Source organism: Entelurus aequoreus, linkage group LG04 (genome assembly GCF_033978785.1).
Source record: "Entelurus aequoreus isolate RoL-2023_Sb linkage group LG04, RoL_Eaeq_v1.1, whole genome shotgun sequence".
Taxonomy (NCBI): Eukaryota; Metazoa; Chordata; class Actinopteri; order Syngnathiformes; family Syngnathidae; genus Entelurus; species Entelurus aequoreus.
This window is the reverse complement of record NC_084734.1, coordinates 68,881,235-68,903,051: the sequence shown is the minus strand read 5'-3', so window position 1 is coordinate 68,903,051 and position 21,817 is coordinate 68,881,235.

Below are 21,817 nucleotides of genomic sequence, written 5' to 3'. Positions count from 1 at the left end.
ACAACAAACATGGGTTTGCACAGTGACAATTTGTTTACAGCATCAACAAGAAACAATTACTTGCATGATACTTCAAGATACACTGAAACACAATGAAAGTCATGGCATTAGCCTCTATGTTATTAATTCACAACATAGAGGCTAATGCCACCACTTTAGCTCACAATACAATAATTGTTTGTTCCCAAATATTTTGAAGTTGCACAGATTACATTTTGGGCACATATGTGACTAAAATGGTTGTAAATTCAAGCCCTGGAAATATTACTTGATTACTTGAATTAAAGTAATATCTGGATCGGGATAATTTGGCTTGTATATAATATATTTATATATATATATTATGGCAAGCTGTTAAGGAAATTAAATATATATGGAAGTCTGAATAGAAATGAGAAACTTTTATATATACTGTAAATAAGAAAGACTGCTTATCTGAAAAAGAGCCAACGCTGTCAAAGAGCTGAGGGATCATCTTCAAAGTGCAATGCTGAAACAAATAATGCAAACAATAAAATGTAACTTCCAGGGCTTGAGATTAACGTAGTCCCGTCGTCCCGGGGATGGTAAAAAAAAATGCACGGGACGAAATGAAATGCTCCCCGGGACGATGGCTTTTAACCATTTTTGTTCTTTTTCTTTTTATGTATTTATTCATTTTACATCTTATATTAAATGTCTTGGTTTTTCCACCCTCTGAAAATCATATGAAATGTTTAACAAGCCATCCTATAATAATACAACAGCTATTAATGTAACAATACAATAAAACAAATATATTTAATGATGTTTTTTTCATTATTTTAACAATAGGCTAATGTATATTACTTGATATAGATTTTACAAGAAACACAAAACTTAAAAACTAAATTATTTACAATTGCAGACACAAGGTTCTTGTTCTGCACTGCTGTGGGCTAATGTGCTTCGTACACTTGCAGGACTGCAAGGTCGCATAGAAAATGCGGACTGGATTTTGAGTGATGTGGGCATTTTCTATATGAACAAGTGGAATGGATTGGATACAGACGCACTAAAGGGGCTCTCTACCTTACACTATGAAGTGAGGGGAAACTGAGTGAATAATGACAGGTTGTATGATTATTTATTTAAACTCATATTCGGGCTACTTTATAATGAATATGTCGGCATGTATTTGTAAAAAAAAAAAAAAAGATTTTTTTTAATTTTTTTTAACATCAAATTATTTAGGGGGGGGGGCTTAAGAACATTTTAGGGGGGCTTGAGCCCCCCTAAAATAGGCCTAACAACGCCAATGGTTATGATGCTTTGACATTTGCACTTTATTTCAATATTAAGAAAATTCTATGAAGAGAAAAGTTGTTTGCAATTGTGGTTACAATGCTAAAAAAATAAATAGTTAAAGCTAAAAAAAGAAATACACTTTATTGAGTTAACATTATTTCTTTATAGGGGGAAAGATGTGATGTTATGAGCTAGGGAATTTAACAACTACACTACCCAGCATGCAACGGAAGTGACAAGCATGCGCGGTAGCCCCGAAAAGTGTTGTTGCATGTCGCCACCCGACAGCTAAGAATGAAGTTATGAGCATGCTGTGAAAGTAAAGGTCAAAGACTCAGCCTACACGCCTCGCCTGCATTATTTATAATTAGACAGACAACACATACACAGTGTGATTTTGTTTTGTTTACAAGGAAAGAAAAAAAAAATTTAAAAAAGGGAGATCATGTCATATATGTTGTGTATATATATATGTATGTGCTGCGGTTGCTTTAAGAATGTTGCGACAGCTGCCGTAAAGGAGGTGCGTTGCTAGCCTGGTTGCTATGTTTCCGGTTGGTCGTAAAAGTGTTCGTCTTGTGTTTGTACCCTGCTCAAATCTCTCAGTAAAGTTATTCATTGGATTATACCTTTTGTTTTGAACTTTATTAAACCTTGGAGCACTTTTTACGGTCCATTGTTTTTCCTGCTTTCGCTATCTACGCCTAATGACTGAGCTACATGACGTAATTTCTTGTGATGTCCCACGGGGCATTTCTGGTCGGGACAGGATTCGTTCCCAGTGATTCGAAAAAATAACCAACTCTTTTTCACATGATTCTCTTATGTGTGACTGCCATCTACCAGTCACATTTGTCTTTACGCCATGTACCAAATAAAATTGCTTTCAGGTCAATAAGCACAACCTGAATTATTCCGTACATCAGGCGCACCGGGTTATAAGGCACACTGTTGATTTTTTAGAAAATAAAATAATTATAGTCCGAAAAATGCAGTATAGCTGGAAAATTAGCTGAGTTAGTGGCATCCATCGCTGTAGACATGAGAATAAATCTATTTAATACCTCCAAAGACATGCACCTGGAGATAGGTTGATTGGCAACACTAAATTGGCCGTAGTGTGTGAATGTGAGTGTGAATGTTGTCTGTCTATCTGTGTTGGCCCTGTGATGAGGTGGCGACTTGTCCAGGGTGTACCCCGCCTTCCGCCCGAATACAGCTGAGATAGGCTCCAACGACCCCCCGGGACCCCGAAAGGAACAAGCGGTAGAAAATGGATGGATGGATGGACATATTCAGTGTGAAATTACAACAAAACAAACATTCTGTCATATTCTAGTAGTCTAAAAGCTCAGCCCTATTGACAAGCATCACTAATTTATTTAGTTTAATGTTGACAATTTGTTTTTTCCCTTGGTGTTCTTATCACTGTGCTTTGTGCCACAACCTGCCAAGGTTATTGATTGTAATTCAAGCTATTCATGCTCACTTTGAATGCGGATGTCTTTCATGTGGGGACAAAGTTGTTTTGAATCTCGGGAGATGGAGACATGGGTGGAGGTGGTGAAAGTCGATTGATTAGGAAGATTCCTATGCTGATTAGAGCCATCACTCAGTGTCACAATTATCAGCCTCATCAGCTCGTCGGCTGCAAATTTTCACTGCAACCTGGGACAGACCAACACCCACAGTGTGCATGCCTTCCCATGCTAACTCGCATACTCCCAATTACTCTCTCTGATTGCATATATGCAAATAAGAGCCAAATTAAAAGACACCTGCAAAGGGACCCCACATGGAACAGGTTACACACACACACAGGCCTACACTTCACATAGATTTACAACACATTTCAAATAAGTTCAGTGAACCATAACTGATAAACAACTGTACATATATAATGTTTCTAAAAATACAATATCAAAATCAAAAATACTTTATTAATCCTTGAAGGGAAATTAAGATTTTCAGCACGATCCCGACAGAACAGGATCGTTGACGGGTCTGCCAACTTCCGGCGCCCCTTACAAAAAAGGTGAGAAACAGGTAAACGCTGGGGAGGGGTGAGAAAAAAAACATTTTCGGTTTAAGCCTGGGCCTAAGGAAAAAAATAACTCATAGCCATAGAACACATAAACATGTGTGTAAGAGGGAAAAATCAATTAACACAAAGGACATTAAAGACATTAAAATAGGCTGACCATATTCTGAAATCCCAAAAAGAGGACACATATATGCGTGCCAAGGCAAAATTTGCCAATGATACTTGAACTTGCTTTATAAATAATATATTTATTTAAATGAAACATTTTTTCTCCTCTGTTGACAATACAACAAAATAAGTCACACTTATATTCTGTAACATTCACAGTTTTAGAAAAAGTACAGAGGTAGCAATATTCAAAATAACCTCTTGTATATAATATAAACATAAATAATGCCTCAAAACAGGTTAATTATATTTAAACAAAAAACAGGTAACAGCCCATTCTTTAAAATGTCTCTTCTCAGTCTAGTGGACCATTCTAATGTAAAAAATATAAATAATGCCTCAAAACATTTTAAACAAAAACAGATGTTTTCAGAGAATACACCATAGGTGAAGAGTATTTCACAAATCAGTTAAAACAACAAAAACAGAGGTAGCATTTCTGAGCCAATTATTTTAGGGTTCTGTAAAAAAAATAAAAAAAATAATGCAGAGTCAACATTTAAAACAAAAAAAAGGAGAAGTAGTGTATTGCATTTCTTCTTATTTAGTCGTCTTGGCCTTATCTCCTTGGTTTTCCTCCTCATCTCCCGGGTCTTCATCCTCGTCTCCCTGGCCTTCCTTGTTTGCCCATGCATATTTAGCTGAAGAGCTTATTTTCCCCAGCAGTTTCCGGTTGCTCATCAAATAAGCATGGAAGTCCGTGCAGGATGTTTCTTTGAAGTTGTATTGTACAAATAGAAGCCCTTTCAATGACTCAACAGACAACCTGCTCTTTTCCTTGGTCCACTGGCTCTGCATCAGTGAGAAAACCCTCTCAACATTTGCATTGTGAGAAGGAAGGGCAAAGACAAACTGTGCAATCTTCAGCAGCTCTGAGTAACATGCAATGCTTTTGGCCTTCTCAAAATATTTGCACCACTTCTGGTGCACTTGCAGGCCATTGAACTCTCCATCACTGTTGCTACTCTCAGTGAATTTCTTGAGATTGGTGACCTGATCAAAACACTTGGCATCATCAATTGGCACCCCCTTTTCTCCAAGGTACTTGATGCAGGCTTCCACATCATTCCAACTAGGTGTCTGACTCAGATCCATCCACATGAATGGGGTGAATTCTTCCATGGGTGTCATCCACTTCTGGAGATACTGCAGGCCTGCACTGTAGAGACCCTGCACATCAGCATAGAACTGTTCACATTATTTCCCATGCCCATCTGTGTGCTTCTGTGCCAGGAGTCCCTTAACTTTCAGGGACATGAAGTTGTTTCTCTGCCGTTCCTCAAGTGTTGTGTGGACTCTCTGCAAGATGTTACGCACTTCAACAATGGAATTATTTTCCTTTTCCATTTCTTTAATGGGTGAGTGGAACACACACATGAGTGAATGCATGTGCCAGAGGTACATTTCACTGAATTAATTTTCAAAAAAACCTCTTGATCATTACAGGTGTTTTTTCCTGTGACATAAAATATCCCTTTAATGCTGGAAACATCTGCAGCAGCCTCTCGATTCCAGCGAATAATGACAGCCATCGTGTCTTGCTGTGGGAAAGGAGCTTTCTGTATTCTACATCTACGAAGTCACAGTACTCCTTCAAACTCTCAGTGCGCACAGTGTAAATGTGGAAGTACTGGTAGATTTTGAACATGATATTCTCAATTTCAATATCAAGTGTGTCTGCACCATGATGGACACAATTGTTCATTATGTGTGCTGGGCAACCCACACCGATCAGCGTCTTATTCTGGAGCAGCTTCTTCAAATTTGCATACACATTCTTCCCCCCTTCATCACGTCTGATTCCTCCGAAGTTTGTGTTGCAGTTGTCACCAGTAAATGCTATACATTTTTCTGACAAATTATTTTTTCTCAGTGTTTCAATCAACAAGTTTGCAATGGTGTCCGCTGTCTCATTAGGTGTGTCTTTGACCTCAAGCAATGTTGATTGTACACCACCTTTCTTCCAGTCAAAATACTGGATTATGATTGGGAATATTTTCACTGCACCATGGTTACTCCCATCTGTAGCGATGCCACAGTACTTTATTTCTTTGAGCGCCTCTAGCGCAATGTCGATGCTGTGGGGCGCTATAACACTGTTGACAATCGCCTCTGTTTTGGTGCGTGCACTTGAAAACTGTTTTGCCGTGTCTGAGTCTGGTAATGCTTTTTTCAGCAAAGCACTGGTGCAATCCATCGACCTGTAACTGTTATGGTGTTTGACTGTGTGGAATGCTAAAACACCCTCTGCTGCGTTTACGTCTTCTCCTTTTCCAGGTCGCACAAAGTACTCTGTCAATTTAGTAGACGAGCTCTCGCCCTGCACAGCTGTTTTGTCCTTTTTAGTGTCAATATGGGCTTGTAGATCTTTAGCCCCTTTATTTGCCACAGATACGTACGTTCCTGCTTTGCACACGGTGCATTCTGCTTCCCATGTGTCACGGCCAGTACGAAAACACGAATACTTTTTTCGCAAATCCTCCGTGAAATTGCATTTACGTTTCGGCATGTTTGTCTGTCTCTTGTCTGCCGGGAGGTTATCGGGAGAGGCGCTGAATACCGGGAGTCTTCCGCTAAAAACGGGAAGGTTGGCAAGTATGGTCTCTGAATTCACTCACTAGCTCTCTCGCTCTGTGTCTCTGCCCCTCCCTCACAAATTTTTCTGCGTGCGCACACCTTCAGTTTGTTTTGTTTAAGTTACCCTGTTGTAGTTGGACTAAGGGAGGTGACGGCTCAGACACCAGAGGGCAGTATATACAAAGATTTATTATGTAGGCAGCTCCTTCCTTACAGGCAAGTGTGCCGATTGCCGGTAAATGATTGCAGCTGGTGGCAGCTGCAGGGCGGAGACGCACGTCCCTGGACGTGCGCCGCGGCCGTGGGCGTGTCCCGAGGTGCGTTCGTCAGGACGAACAGATGAGGGCGCATTGGAATGCGCCCTGGCCGTGACAAACCCTGGACGTACGATGAAAAGACACGCAACCCTAATTCAAAATGCCGGACATTTGAGGCATTTTTAAAAAAACGCCCGGACACCCCGGACACGCCCTCAAAAGAGGACATGTCCGGGGAAAAGAGGACGTATGGTCAGCCTAATTAAAAGAGCAGAGCTGATGCAACCAGCCACTTCTACACGAAAGTAAAACAACAACAACAATAAACATATACACTGTGGTGGCCTCTGCGGTGTTCCACGTCATTGTCTGCTGGGGTGGGGGGAGTATGGCCAGAGACAGGAGCAGACCCAACAAAGCAACCAAAGCAACTCTCGACCAGTGTCCAGTCTGCATAGATGAGCGAGGATGCGTCTAAGGAGATGTCTAATGAAGGTGATTAATGACATCATTGTAGCTCTTGATAAAAGCACTACAGTGCTCAGGTAATACACCAACTTATATTTTTGTCTTCATGAGAGAAAGGAATCTATTTGTTATGGTTATGTTTGAATTTATTTCGAAGATTCATACAAATACAACATGATATTTGTGCTATATTGATTTCAAAATCCTCCTGCTCACATATAAATCACTACATGGTCTAGGGCCGAAGTATATTACTGATATGCTCCCACTATATAAGCCCTCTAGATCACTAAGATCTTCTGAGACCAATCTGTTAGCGGTTCCAAGAGTAAACTCAAATCAAGGGAGAGCATCATTCAGTCACTATGCAACAAATAGCTGGAATAAACTTCCTGAAGATGTCAGACTTTCCCCAACTCTGACTACTTTTAAAACTAGACTGAAGACTTTTATGTTCACCTTAGCTTTCAGCTAAATCTTTTAATCTTTTAACTTTTAACGTCTGCACTGTTTTTATTTTTATTGTCTGCATTTTAATTTTGCTTTTATTTTCTTTCATTTCACTTTGTTGTCTGTGAAGCACTTTGAGTCTGCCTTGTGTATGAAAAGCGCTGTACAAATAAAGTTGCCTTGCCTTGCCTTGCCTTAAAAATGCTTGTATTTTCATTAAACAACTTTAACATGTTAACTAAAAACGTCAGTTTCAAAATAAATAAATATACATTATACATACATATATATGTATATATATATAAATACATCTAATATATATATATATATATATATATATATATATATATATATATATATATATATATATATATATATATATATATATATATATATATATATATATATATATATATATTTATATATAGATATATATATATATATATATATATAATACCGGGGTAGAGTGGAATATACGTTAGATCAGGAAAAAACACAGAGGCTATTTCAAGCTTGTTTCGCAGGTATCCCTGCTCTTCAGGGGATTTTTCATCTCTACAAGCCTGTTTCACAGGTTTCCTTGCTCTTCAGGGGATTTTATAACATTTTATAACATCCCCTGAAGAGCAGGGAAACCTGCGAAACATGGGATTTTATAAAATATTATTAAATCCCCTGAAGAGCAGGGAAACCTGTGAAACAGGCTTGTAGGGAGGAAATAGCCTCTGTTTTTTTCCAACCTCACGTATATATGCATATATATATATATACATATATATATACATATAGACATCTAATAAACATAAATATACTATATATGAAGATGATGTAGATCACCTCAACTTGGTCATTTGAAAAGTAGCTCGCCTGGTGAAAAGGTGTGGGCACCCCTGATCTGGAACAACTTTTCTCGGATGCTAATATGCATTCTTATGCTGACGATACAATTATGTATTGCTTTGGATCATCTCGTGAACAGACTGTTAATTCCCTGCAGAAAGCCTTTGTTGCTGTACAGAATTTCCTTATTTACTTAAAACTGGTTCGTCATGCTGACAGGACAAAACTTATGCTGTTTTTCCAATCATAAGAAAGGTGCCTCTAACTTCCCTGGTAGTGTCCATTCTTGAAGGGAATATCATAAAAGTGGTGCATTAATATAAAACACATGGCATACTGACAAAGTTTAACCTATTGTTATAATAATAATCTACTAGGTCAATACAGTTTGCGTTTCTTTCTTCCCCTCCATTTATCTGCTTTATTTTGTATTTCAAGTTATCTTTACATATATGTATTGTTGCATTTGGAACAATTGTATTGTTGATAGTAGAGGTAATTATTGTTATTATTAATTAACAATAGTGCTATTTCTATTGGTATTTGTATTGCTCCATTTGTAGTGTAATAATGTTCACTGTCATTTCTGTATTATTAATATTTATTTCACTAACTGCTTCTTTGCTATCACTTTTTCTATTATAATTGTACATATCCTATTTGCTGATGCTGTTCTGTTGTTGTTGTTGTTGTTGTTGTTGTCGTTGTTGTCTCTCTGTCTTATCCACCTCTTTTCCCTGCAATTTCCTCCTCTGTCTTCCTTTTTTCTCTTTCGATCCCCTCCTGCTACGGTCCGTCTGCGCCAAACATTAATATTAATTAAATAATCTTAATAAAGTCAAATACAAATAAGGCAACACGAGAAGTATCCCACACGTGTCTTTTGTCAAGTAAATCTGGACAGCAAATATGGGCATCTACATCAACAATACGATGTGCCTGAGTAGCTGGACGGGACACAAAATAAATAAATAACAGTAGTGTTTTAATATAAATACCTTGGAATTTTAATTGATGATTGAAACCTCTTATTGATAAACTGGTGAAGAAACTAAAACTTAAATGTGTTTTTTTTTCCCCCGTAATAAGAGATGTTTTTCTGCTGGTGTAAAAAAAGTACCTTGTCTCAGCCACATTTTTATCTGTGCTAGATCAGCATCATTGGTACACTTTTATTTACAAAGCTCTTCTGGGACTATCTGTACATCAATGACACAGAGATGTACGGACTCTTATGCGCTGAGATCCAACGATCAGCTGTTGCTCTCTGCAGTTTTCCTCGCACTGAGCTGGGGGGGGACATCTAAACTGAGAGTGTGCCTGAATTACTTGTAACAGTTTTACTTGATGTATGTCCTGTCATTTTAATGTGTAATGTGAATGTAATTTTACATGTAACATTGCTGCCACTTGGTCAGGACTCCCTTGAAAAAGAGGTTTTTAATCTCAATGGGATTTTTTTTCCCTGCTTAAATAAAGGTTAAATACAAATTAAGAAACAGCATTTTTCCACAATTAAGAAAAAATTGCATGTGAGAACAATTGCGAAAATTGGCCAGAGAGAAGCAACTGCAGTTTCAAAATACGATTTTCAGTCTGTACAGGTTGCATAGAACTAACATAGAAATAGCTAAATTAGCCATCCAAATAAAGTTAATCTAAGTAAGGAGTTGGTTAAATTAAGGGAAAAGGGAAAGGCCATAGTTATAAATAGTGACGTGCGGTGAACTAAACTCCAGGTGAGGCATAGATATTTTTGGAGGTTTTTTCTTCTTCTTTTTTTTTACTTTAAATTCATATGTGCAGCTCTAATCATTGTTGATTTAGGTTGCACATTACAGTAACAGGAAAAAGGAGGGAGTTATTCGCTTTAATAAAAACGTTATCATAATTATATTATGATATGATGAATGGGTCCAAAAAGTATTTGATAAAGTTGTTATTAAATACTTTTTGGTCCCATTTGCTTTTAACAAAATAAATCAAGTATTGTGAATCTATCTTACCTTTCTGTATTTGTATCTGAAGCAGCAATAGCTATCCTCAATAAAAACGTAAGTTGTATGATCACATTAATTTTGTCTTGAAGTCCAGTTTAGAGAAGTATTTAATCTTGGATACAGTATATAGGTGTGAATGAATGATGGGTTCCCACTTCTCTGTGAGCGCTTTGAGTATCTAACAATAGAAAAGCGCGATATAAATCTAATCCATTATTATTATTAATATTATTATTATATAATCCTCCATGTTGGCAGACACACTCATTTAATTAAGTTTAATTCCAAGCAATAAAACAATATTTTTGCATCTGACAAAAAACACCCATAAACGCTGGCTTACTCTAATAAAAATGCCATGTTTGTTATAAATACAGAAAAATAAAATTGCAGTCTAAGCCTGGGCCCCTGGAGAGGGGATCCAGACTGACGCCAAGGGAAAAAAACTCATAGCCATAGCACACATAAACATGTGTGTAAAAGGAAAACATCAAAGAACACTAAGGACATTAAAGACATTAAAAGAGCAGAGCTGATGCAACCAGCCACTTCTACACATAGCCACAAAAGCAAAACAACAACAAAAAAAACAAAACCAAATACACTGTGGTGGCCTCTGCGGTGTTCCACGCCATCATCTGCTGGGGTGGGAGGAGCATGGCCAGAGACAGGAGCAGACCCAACAAAGCAACCAAGAGAGCCGACTCCACCCTCGGCCGCCCACCAACTCTCGGCCAGTGTCCAGTCCGCATGGATGAGCGAAGATACGTCCAAGGAGACCGAGGTGTCCCATACCTGCTCATTCAGCCAAGACACTGTGAAGCTCGGTTGGGGACATCTCTGCGCTGCTGACCCGTCTCCGCTCGGGATGGTTTCCTGTTGGCCCCGCTGTGGACTGGACTCCCGCTGATGTGTTGGATCCACTGTGGACTGGACTTTCACAATGTTATGTCAGACCCACTCGACATCCATTGCTTTCGGTCTCCCCTAGAGGGGGGGGGGGTTACCCACATATGTGGTCCTCTCCAAGGTTTCTCACAGTCATTCACCGACGTCCCACTGGGGTGAGTTTTTCCTTGCCCGTATGTGGGCTCTGTACCGAGGATGTCGTTGTGGCTTGTACAGCCCTTTGAGACACTTGTGATTTAGGGCTATATAAATAAACATTGATTGATTGATTGATTGATTGTCCGTCCCGGCGCTCAGCACCAGCTCCGCAGCCCTGTCTCTTCATCCACATCTCAGACGGACTCTGGTGTGGCAGAGACCCAGCAGCTGGTCCTCATGGCCAAAAGGCTCCCTGGAGGAAAATCCAGAAGTTTACAAAAAGCACCGCATAAGTCACAAAAGTGACACCCCTTGTCACACAGTCCCAAAGGGTCCCGAACCAAAAGGCAAAAAAAGCACATGAAAACAAGAGGGAAACATCAAGGACACAAAAGGATGACACACGAGCACAGAGTTCCTGCCAACAGCAGCCACTACAGCGGCGCCATCTCGGAAAAAATAAATAAATAAAGTCACTGCTACTCTGTTGAAGTAACTTCAGCGACAGGTGGATTCTCCAATATTCATCCAAATCTATTAAATGTCATTTTTTCTTACAGTTTGCTGATAACCATCAACACATATGGAAATCCCTCCAATTGGGCCTGAGAGGTAAATTATGGAACACCCATACTTTTTGTCTGGGTATTCACTCTTATGCAGGCGGGTCCAAAGTGTGGCCCTGTCATTCGCGGCCCGTAGCCTAAGTGTTGATGGCTCGCAGCATATTGGTGAAATATAAAACAAAAAAAATTACATTTTCAATATACAAAAAGTGCAAAAAGACATAATGTAGTAGGAAAAAACTAAAATGTAGACACTAATTAATAATAATAATATAATTTGTCATCTATAACACAATTCTGACACACTGCTTTGTCTCTAAATATATAAAATGTCTGATTTTAGCATTTTAAAAAACATATAAAAATGGCCCCTGCATTTGTTGGCTTTCCAGTATTTGGTGGAAAAAGTTTGGAAACGCCTTCTCCATTGCTATATTAGTCATACGTATTAATATCAGTAGGCTACCGTTGTGCTATAAATGATCGCTAGCCCACTGTGACCAGCAGGTACTGCAATCCTTTCTGGTTTGTCTTCTCCCACTTCTTTCCTTTCATATGATACTCATCTACCCACTCTTCCAAGTGCCATTGAGTCAAAAGACTGTTTTGTTCTCTGTGCGACATCACTTTACCTCAAGAAAATGTGTAAGGGGAGAAATCTCTTTTCATTCCTGTGGGCGACCCCAGTAAATCCCCCTCCCATACCTTGAGATTGAAGGCCACCTCCAGAGGTCACCAGGCAGAACTGATCTGCTATTCTCTTTATCCCAAAAGAATGGATAAGACTGAAAAGAGGGTTGGGGGCCCCAGTGACGTTAAGCAGTGGAGGCAATGGGGTACCTTAGAAATGAAGCATGGTGCAGACATTAGGGGGGAAGTAAACATACTTAATTTAAAAAAAATCAAATTTCCAGTGATTTATTAAGATATATCAGTTATTTTTAAGAAACATTTTAGCACAACAAACACAGCACCCGATTTTCACCACAGTTTGTGTAATAGGCATTGATAAAACATTTTGCTTGTGTTCTCTTTTGAGTGGTGTTGTGAAAAAATGCATTGGTTCATAGAAAAAGATGCAACAAGTTGCATAGTCCGATAGTTAGCAACAAAAGTAATGGACGGATTTTGATGACATTTTCAGAAAATGTTCGAAATAGATCCTGGAATAAATGCTTTGGTAGTTTTTATTATTATTCACATATGAGCTTGTCAAAATACTTGTTGACATTCATTCTGTCACCTTACAGTATAGACCAGGCCTAGGCAATTACTTTGACTCGGGGTATATCTATATATATGTATATAAATGTTAGGTCAGGAAAAAACACAGAGGCTATATCATCCCTACAAGCCTGTTTCACAGGTTTCCCTGCTCGTCAGGCTTGAAACAGGCGAAACAGGCTTGTAGGGATGATATAGCCTCTGTGTTTTTTCCTGACCTAACGTATATTCCGCTCTACCCCGGTATTGAGCACTGTGTAACGGATAAAACACAGAAACCTCAACTATATATATTTATATACATGTAAACCATACTTGCCAACCTTGAGACCTCCAATATCGGGAGGTGGGGGGTAGGTGGTGGTGGGGGGATTGGTTCGGGGGCGGGGGGCGTGGTTGGGGGCGTGGTTATTTACAGCTAGAATTCACCAACTGGAGTATTTCATGTATATATATATATATATATATATATATATATATATATATATATATATATATATATATATATATATATATATATATATATATATATATATATATATATGTATGAAATACTTGACTTTCAGTGAATTCTAGCTGTATATATATATATATATATATATATATATATATATATATATATATATATATATATATATATATATATACAGTATATATTTATTTTATTTAATATAAATAAAAGAAATACTTGAATTTCAGTGTTCCGGTGGCTATCCATTAGATGGCAGTATTGTCCTGTTTAACTTCTCCGTTCATGATGAGTATATCATTTCGGCCACCGTGTTCAATGGAGAAGTCTGTCCTACAAAATTTACAGGCAACATACACCTTCCCCTTCGAACTGTCCTGGATGAACTGAAATTCTTGTTTCCATTCGTTTTGGAACTTGCAAGCGTATTTCTTCATCTTGCTCGTCGACGGCGTCGCCATGTCTGTAACTTCCTCGTTCTTCTGCTTCGTCTCCTTGTTGTGTGCGCAGTTGTGCACTCTACTCTCTAAAAGCCCTAGATGTTATGACGTCATTGGGCAGGCAAGCTGTTTATATTGTGGGAAAGCGGACGTGAGAACAGGCTGTTCCCACTCAGTTTCAGGTCCGCATTGAGCTGGAGGGGGCGTGGCCTCCAGCTCCGGCTGAATACCGGGAGTTTGTCGGGAGAAAATCTCTGCCGGGAGGTTGTCGGGAGAGGCGCTGAATACCAGGATTCTCCCTCTAAAAACGGGAGGGTTGGCAAGTATGATGTAAACTGTGAACATCTGCTGTACAGTAAGTGCACTTGGGTCCTATTTTTAGGAACACTAATACAAAACCTCACAATAATATCTGATTGAAAGTTAAAAACGTTATGACAGACCGCCTTAAACGGAATGGAATTTAAACATTTTTTACTGAATGAGACACCCGGAATGTACATGAAAATAAAGAATGTGGGATTTACAATATTAACTATGAACAATAAAACACTGAATATTGACAACATATGAACGTCACACACCCTCTCGATCGACATGTTTTACAATCAAGTGAAACACAACAAAAAAGCAACAAACACAGCGAAATATGACGCGAATGGTAAAAAAAAAAAACACCTACAATCTGATACATCTGATACATCACTAAACTTTAGAACTTTGTGGTAAAAATCTCTTTCCGCATCTGTCCCTGACACCCGCAATTCAGGCTGGCCGCTCTGGAAACACTCTGTGGAAACGCTCCCCACCCACACTGCTTGTTGCCTTGTCTGAGCTGCTGTGACTTACATTACCATAGTAACTAGTACTGTATATCATGCAAAAGCGCAGATTCTAACCATTAAAATATGTGTATAGTTCAAGACTTACGGTAATTAGAAAACATCACTGCACATCATGATGGCAGCGACAGTTTCAATCTTAAAGATCTAAAAGATTAAAAGCTTAACGGGCTGCATGCGGCCCCTGGGCCTTAATTTGCCCAGGTTCGGTATAGACAAACAACCAGCCGTGGTTGGGTTAATCAAGGTTTATACCATTTTTTATTTGTTTCCTGCTATGTAAAATAAAATAAAAATAACCACAATACAGCAACGGGTTTTACCTTAGTTGCTATGGTTATTTTGTTTGAGGAAACCTTTAGCTTTGATGCGTAACCGCATGCTCAGTAGTGTTGGGTAGCAACTTTTCATGTGTAACACATTTTCTCAGAAAACCGGCCTTTGGTTTTTTGTGGGTCTAAAGAAGATATTTTTAATATTACTTGTTTAACACGCTGACTGCCTAGTGCAGTGGTTCTTAACCTGGGTTTGATCGAACCCTAGGAGTTCGGTGAGTCAGGCTCAGGGGTTCGGCGGAGGTCAAAACACACCCGACTCATCGTGTAAATAAAAACTTCTCCCTATCGGCGTAATACGGATACGGCAACAGCAGAAGTCAAACTGATTTGCAGGTGTGTAATTTGTTGTGAGTTTATGCACTGTGTTGGTTTTGTTCTTTGAACAAGATGCTGTTCATGCACGGTTCATTTTGTGCACCAGTAAAAAAACATGGAAATACTTTAGTATGGGGAACATATTCACCATTAACCAGTTGCTTATTTACATGCAAATTAGTAACATTTTGGCTCTTAACTAATCATTATTAAGTACTTATCAATGCCTTATTCGGCATGGCCTTATTATAACCTTAACCCTATAACCCTAACTCTAACCAAATAACTCTAAATTAAGTCTTTGTTACATATAATAGGTTCCCCTAGTGTCCAAAAAACTCTAAATTAAGTCTTTGTTGCTTAGAATATGTTCCCCATACTAAAGTGTTACCAAAAACATATAACTTTGTCTTGAATTTGAAAAAAAACAACATTTTATTTTTTACTAAAGAAGGGTTCGGTGAATGCGCATATGAAACTGGTGGGGTTCGGTACCTCCAACAAGGTTAAAAACCACTGGCCTAGTGAGTATTGTAATACGGATCGATGCTTAATTAGCAATTATCTCTATGGGCTTCTGAATGAACACTGCCGTGATACTGCGAAACTGAACTAAAACTATTATTACAAAGGACATTAAAAGTTTAGCAGAAACAAGGTTTTATTGTATCCATGAGGCTATTTAGTCCATCAAAATAGAACAAGCTGAAGAGCACGACAACCACGATGATGATCAGCCACTGAAGTAACCTGTCACCTTGTCCACATGCACGTGGAAGTCGTTGTGGCCTTAAACGACCCCATAGAACAGGGGTGTCGAACTCATTTTAGATCGGGGGCCACATGGAGAAAAATCTACTCCCAAGTGGACCGGACTGGTAAAATCACGGGACGATAAATTAAAAATGAAGACAACTCCAGATTATTTTTTGTTTAAAAATAGAACAAGCAGATTATTAAGATATACAAATCATAATGTTGTTGGGGTTTTTTTTACACTTACATGTTGCGGTTAATAGTATTATATCATTATTTGTTATTTATACTTTCTGAATAAATGATGTGATAATGTTCATCAATCAACTCATTGGTGTTAATTTTCAATCTATCAAGATACAAAAATAATAACAATCAAATTACAGGATGTTATTTATGTCGTTTACTCATTTTCCTCGACTGGTGCACTAACATCATGTGTTTTTTTTTTACATATGTAGCATAATCTACAAAGATACAAAGAATAGCTATTGCGACATCTAGTGGACACATTTAGAACAGCAGTTTCTTTCATTAAAAAATAAAAAGAAACAATCCTTTGAAAAGCTTTTTATGAAGGATAAAACAATGAATGTTGACAACATATGAACGTCACACACCCTATCGATCGACATGTTTTACCATCAAGCGAAACGCAGCAAAAATGCAACAAACACAGCGAAATATGAACGCGAAGGGTAAAAAAAAAACCCACTTACAATCTGATACATCTGATATATCACCTAGCTTTAGAACTTTGTTGTAAAAATCTTCTTCCGGGCCTGATTTGGCCGTACGTTTGACACCCTTTTCATAGACTATTTATGCTGAGTATATTCCTTTTGTTTCTCTGTGGTACACTTGATGTTATGATTTGTATTCGTGTAAACATTTAAACACATACATACATAGTCTTTGCACTGCAATTATAAGTGCATTCACTGTTCTCCTGCGATGACATATTTGAAGATAAAACACACAAGCCAAGGCTTTTATGTATGGAAACTAGAACGCCTTATTGCGTTATGCATCTGGTGACATTTTCCTGAGAATGCTCTTTTTTTGCTGTTGAAAAGCATCCTCTCAAGTAGCGATAAACAGTTGAAGAAGAGAGGAAGCTGTGATATGGAATAGCCGGGACCTATAAAGGTGGAGCAGGGATCAAAATAGTCTCATCAGAGTGAGGCTTTTGGTATTCACTATCCTGGGAACCATTAGTCTTTTTGTATAGAAGGCAACGGTCTTATTTTGAAGTGTTTTATTGTAGGCACACTGGCAGTATGACATCGATTTATCTTAGTGTAAAATGGGACAAGTCCTGTGTGTGCATATGAGTTTTGGACAATGTGCTTTAGAATGCCCCACCCCCCCCCCCCCCCCCCCCCCTACCCTCACCCCTTTTATTCAGGTTACTGATTGAAGCTAATGGGGTCTGTTATTGCATCTATGTTCCCATACATCTTTGTCCAATCACATCCACTGTCTCCCATTTCGAAGCCATCTTTCCTCTTGCAATTGCTTCTCTGTAATGAAAGTTTCTCTACCCATCAGCGGCTGAAAATTATACTGGAAATATTAATAAGGGGTTGCCTTTTTAACAAAATTACATTCTATCGGAGATGAGATTATAAATTAGAAACCGACAAGGTGTGTAAGAATAAAGCTAATGGCTTTGGATGGCAGCATCCGTCAATCAACAAATGATTTAGATCAGGGGTCCCCAAACTTTTTGACTCGGGGGCCGCATTGGGTTAAAAAAATTTGGCCGGGGGCCGGGCTGTATACACAGTATATATATATATATATATATATATATATATATATATATATATATATATATATATATATATATATATATATATATATATATACTTGTCCAGGGTGTACCCCGCCTTCCGCCCGATTGCAGCTGAGATAGGCTCCAGCGCCCCCCGCGACCCCGAAGAGAATAAGCGGTAGAAAATGGATGGATGGATGGATATATATATATATATATATATATATGTTAGGTCAGGAAAAAACACAAAAAAGGCTGTATCATCCCTACAAGCCTGTTTCGCAGGGGTTTCCCTGTTCGTCAGGGGATTTTATTCAAATAAAACATACCAAATAAAAACCACTGACGAGCAGGGAAACCTGCGAAACAGGCTTGTAGGGATGATATAGCCTCTTGTGTGTTTTTTCCTGACCTAACATATATTCCGCTCTACCCCGGTATTGAGGACTGTATAACGGATAAACCACAGAAACCTTGACTATATATGTATATATATATATATATATATATATATATATATATATATATATATATATATATATATATATATATATATATATATTTCGGTCTCCCCTAGAGGGGGGGGTTACCCACATATGCGGTCCTCTCCAAGGTTTCTCATAGTCATTCACCGACGTCCCACTGGGGTGAGTTTTTCCTTGCCCGTATGTGGGCTCTGTACCGAGGATGTCGTTGTGGCTTGTACAGCCCTTTGAGACACTTGTGATTTAGGGCTATATAAATAAACATTGATTGATTGATATATATATATATATATATATATATTTGTATGTGTGTGAGATGAAATAGTCTTGTGATTTTTTTCCCACACATACATATATATATATATATATATATATATATATATATATATATATATATATATATATATATATATATATATATATATATATATATATATATATATATATATTCTGAGCGCGATGATGTCACGTTAGCAATGGGAAAATGCATTTTTAGACAGTATGATTTGAGAGTAACAAGCGGTAGGAAATGGATTAGAAAGGACAGATTTAAAAAATGATAATTAAAAAAATAATATATTTTTTTTTTAAACTTGGGACTTCCCGTGGGCGGGATTTTGGATGCTAGTGGGCCGGATTCGGACCGGGGGCCGTAGTTTGGGGACCCCTGATTTAGATCAATTCCATGGCCCACTCTAATCAATCACACATATCCCTATATTTCTAGCTTCTAATGAAAACGTGCATGTTGGTGTTTTCATAAGCGACACAGTTAAGCTATGGCTGACCTGTGGGGTTATGTTTTAATGAAAAGCTCAGGAGTGTCCCAGATGGTGTTTACTACACACATTTTCCTCACACGGCATATCTCTGTAAAACAAACATTGACACAGTGAGGCTACTATATAGGAGACATCCACTTCAATGACATGTGTTCTAAGCATTGGTGCAGCCATAATCATTTAGAGATAAAGTTGGCTTGGGTGTCTGTAGATTTCCTCACCAGTCTGGGTGTTTAACTGATAAGGATTGTATTGTGTAATGTAGAAAAATAAATACAACGACAAAATGTTTTATCGTGGTAGCAGTAGTTTCTTAGAATAATACCATTGGTTGTTGGCTTTTCTTTTTTTTTATCAGTATGCTGTTTGGAATTCTGTGATGTTTTTCCCAACTGACTCCTTTTATTTTTAATTATTCGCCTCTTCACACTTTTCTCCCTTGTAACCTTTCCTTACTGAGCAAGAACATCCACATAAGGTCTCTTTGTCTCCCCAGGTGTGCAATGGTCCAGGTGTATGTCTTCACAGGCGCTCATCACGGCTCTAATGAGAATGATCACCAGTCATCTGTCTTAATCCACATCCAACAGTGAGCACCTGGTACTATCAGTGTGTGTCCATGCATTTTCATGTGTGTGTGTGTGTGTGTGTGTGTGTGTGTGTGTAACATAAAAAATGCAAAAACAGTAATACCGTGTTTTTTGGATGGGAACTAATGTAGGTTCTAATTCTGGTTGTGCTTACCGACCTTGAAGCAATTTTATTTGGTACAAGGTGTAAAGATACGTATGAACAGTAGATGGCTGTCAAACATTAGAGATACAGGTGAATTGAAGGTAGAAACCTGTTCAATAAATGACGCAACAAAGATCACAAAAACCAGGATTTGGAGAATGATATAGATCCAGATACAAATTTTTTCTCCCACATCAATAATAATTGTTTTTATTATACAGATGATCAATATAATAGCAACATTAAATGTGATAACAAATTGTCAATTATTAATTTTAATAGCAGAAGCTTGTATGCAAACTACAAAAACATTAAGAACTTTTTGAAACACATCAAAGAACCCTTCAAAGTGATTGCTGTCACAGAAATATGGATTGATGATAAAAAAAGGAATAGATTTTGATCTGGAAGGATATGAACTAAACTACATCAACAGAAACAACAAAAGTGGAGGAGGAGTAGCTGTGTACATGATGAAGAACCTGAACTATGCACGTACAACACTTTAGACCTTCAGTATATCAGTATGTGGAATTAAATTATGGAATGGATTAAGCAAAGCAATCAAACAATGTACTAATATGATCCACTTCCAGAAACTTTTCAAACTTAAAGTGTTTACAAAGTACAAAGAAGAAGAATACTGAATTAACTTAATTCATCCATTCTTTCACTCTCAAAATAATCTTACTTATCTCATCATATGAAATGTAACTTACTTCACCAATTATTATTATTATTATTTTTTTATTGTGATTACTTATGGAGTATATTGTAAATAAATTGAGAACAGGAAGTGAACAAAAGTTTTAGCAACTGTTATGTAAAAGAAAAGGGGTAGGATTAAATTAGCTCTGCTTCTTCCTACTCCTTTTCGAACATGTTGAAAAGAGAAACTGGAAATTGGGATGTATCATGTTGTATGCTTGCATGTTCGAAATAAACTCAACTCAAGTACCCGTAAAAGTTAAAGTTAAAGTACCACTGATAGTCACACACACATTAGGTGTGGCAAAATTATGATTGATCACCCCCTGGGAGGTGAGGGGAGCAGTGAGCAGCAGCGGTGGCCACGCTCGTGAATCATTTTGGTGATGTAACCCCCAATTCCAACCCTTGATGCTGAGTGCGAAGCAGGGTTTGAACCCTATCTTGTTAAATATAGTGTGAAATAGTTTCTAAAATATAATTTTGTGATCACTGTCTGTTCATTAACAAATATGAATCATGAATAATGAAATATAATTAAAAGTACACTGTTCACTGTTGGTTATTGTCGCTCTCTGTATATTACACTGTACCTATGAAGTAGCTCTGTTATAGAACAATGTATAATGATGATGCATAGAAAAAGGCTTCAGCATAAAAGCATAGATAGTTTGAGAGAAGGTTGCTTTCACAATCATGAATTTAAAGAAATCATTAGAACAAACTGAGGCTGTGTGAGTAAGATTTTATGTGAGACCATATTTGTAGTTTCCTCTGAAACATTGCATGAATGCTGTGCGGTGCTGATGATCTATCATGGTGCTGCAAGTTGGCGTGACCTGCAGGATATACAAACATGAGGCGACCAGCAGTCAACCACAAGTGAAAATACAATAGCTTCTTGTAGGCAGGAAACCATGAACACTTGAACGCAAACAATGCAATGCACCAAGGGTGACACTAGTAAATAAACCCTTCTAATTAAAGTTAAAAGTTAAAGTACCAATGATTGTCACACACAAATTTGTCCCCTGCATTTGACCCATCCTGTTGTTCACCCCCAGGGAGGTGAGGGGAGTAGTGAGCAGCAGCAGCAGTGGCCACGCCCGGGAATCATTTTGGTGATTTAACCCCCAATTCCAACCCTTGATGCTGAGTGCCCAGTAGGGAGATAATGGGTCCCATTTTCATAGTCTTTGGTATGACTCGGCCGGGGTTTGAACTCACGACCTACCGATCTCAGGGCGGACACTCTAACCACAA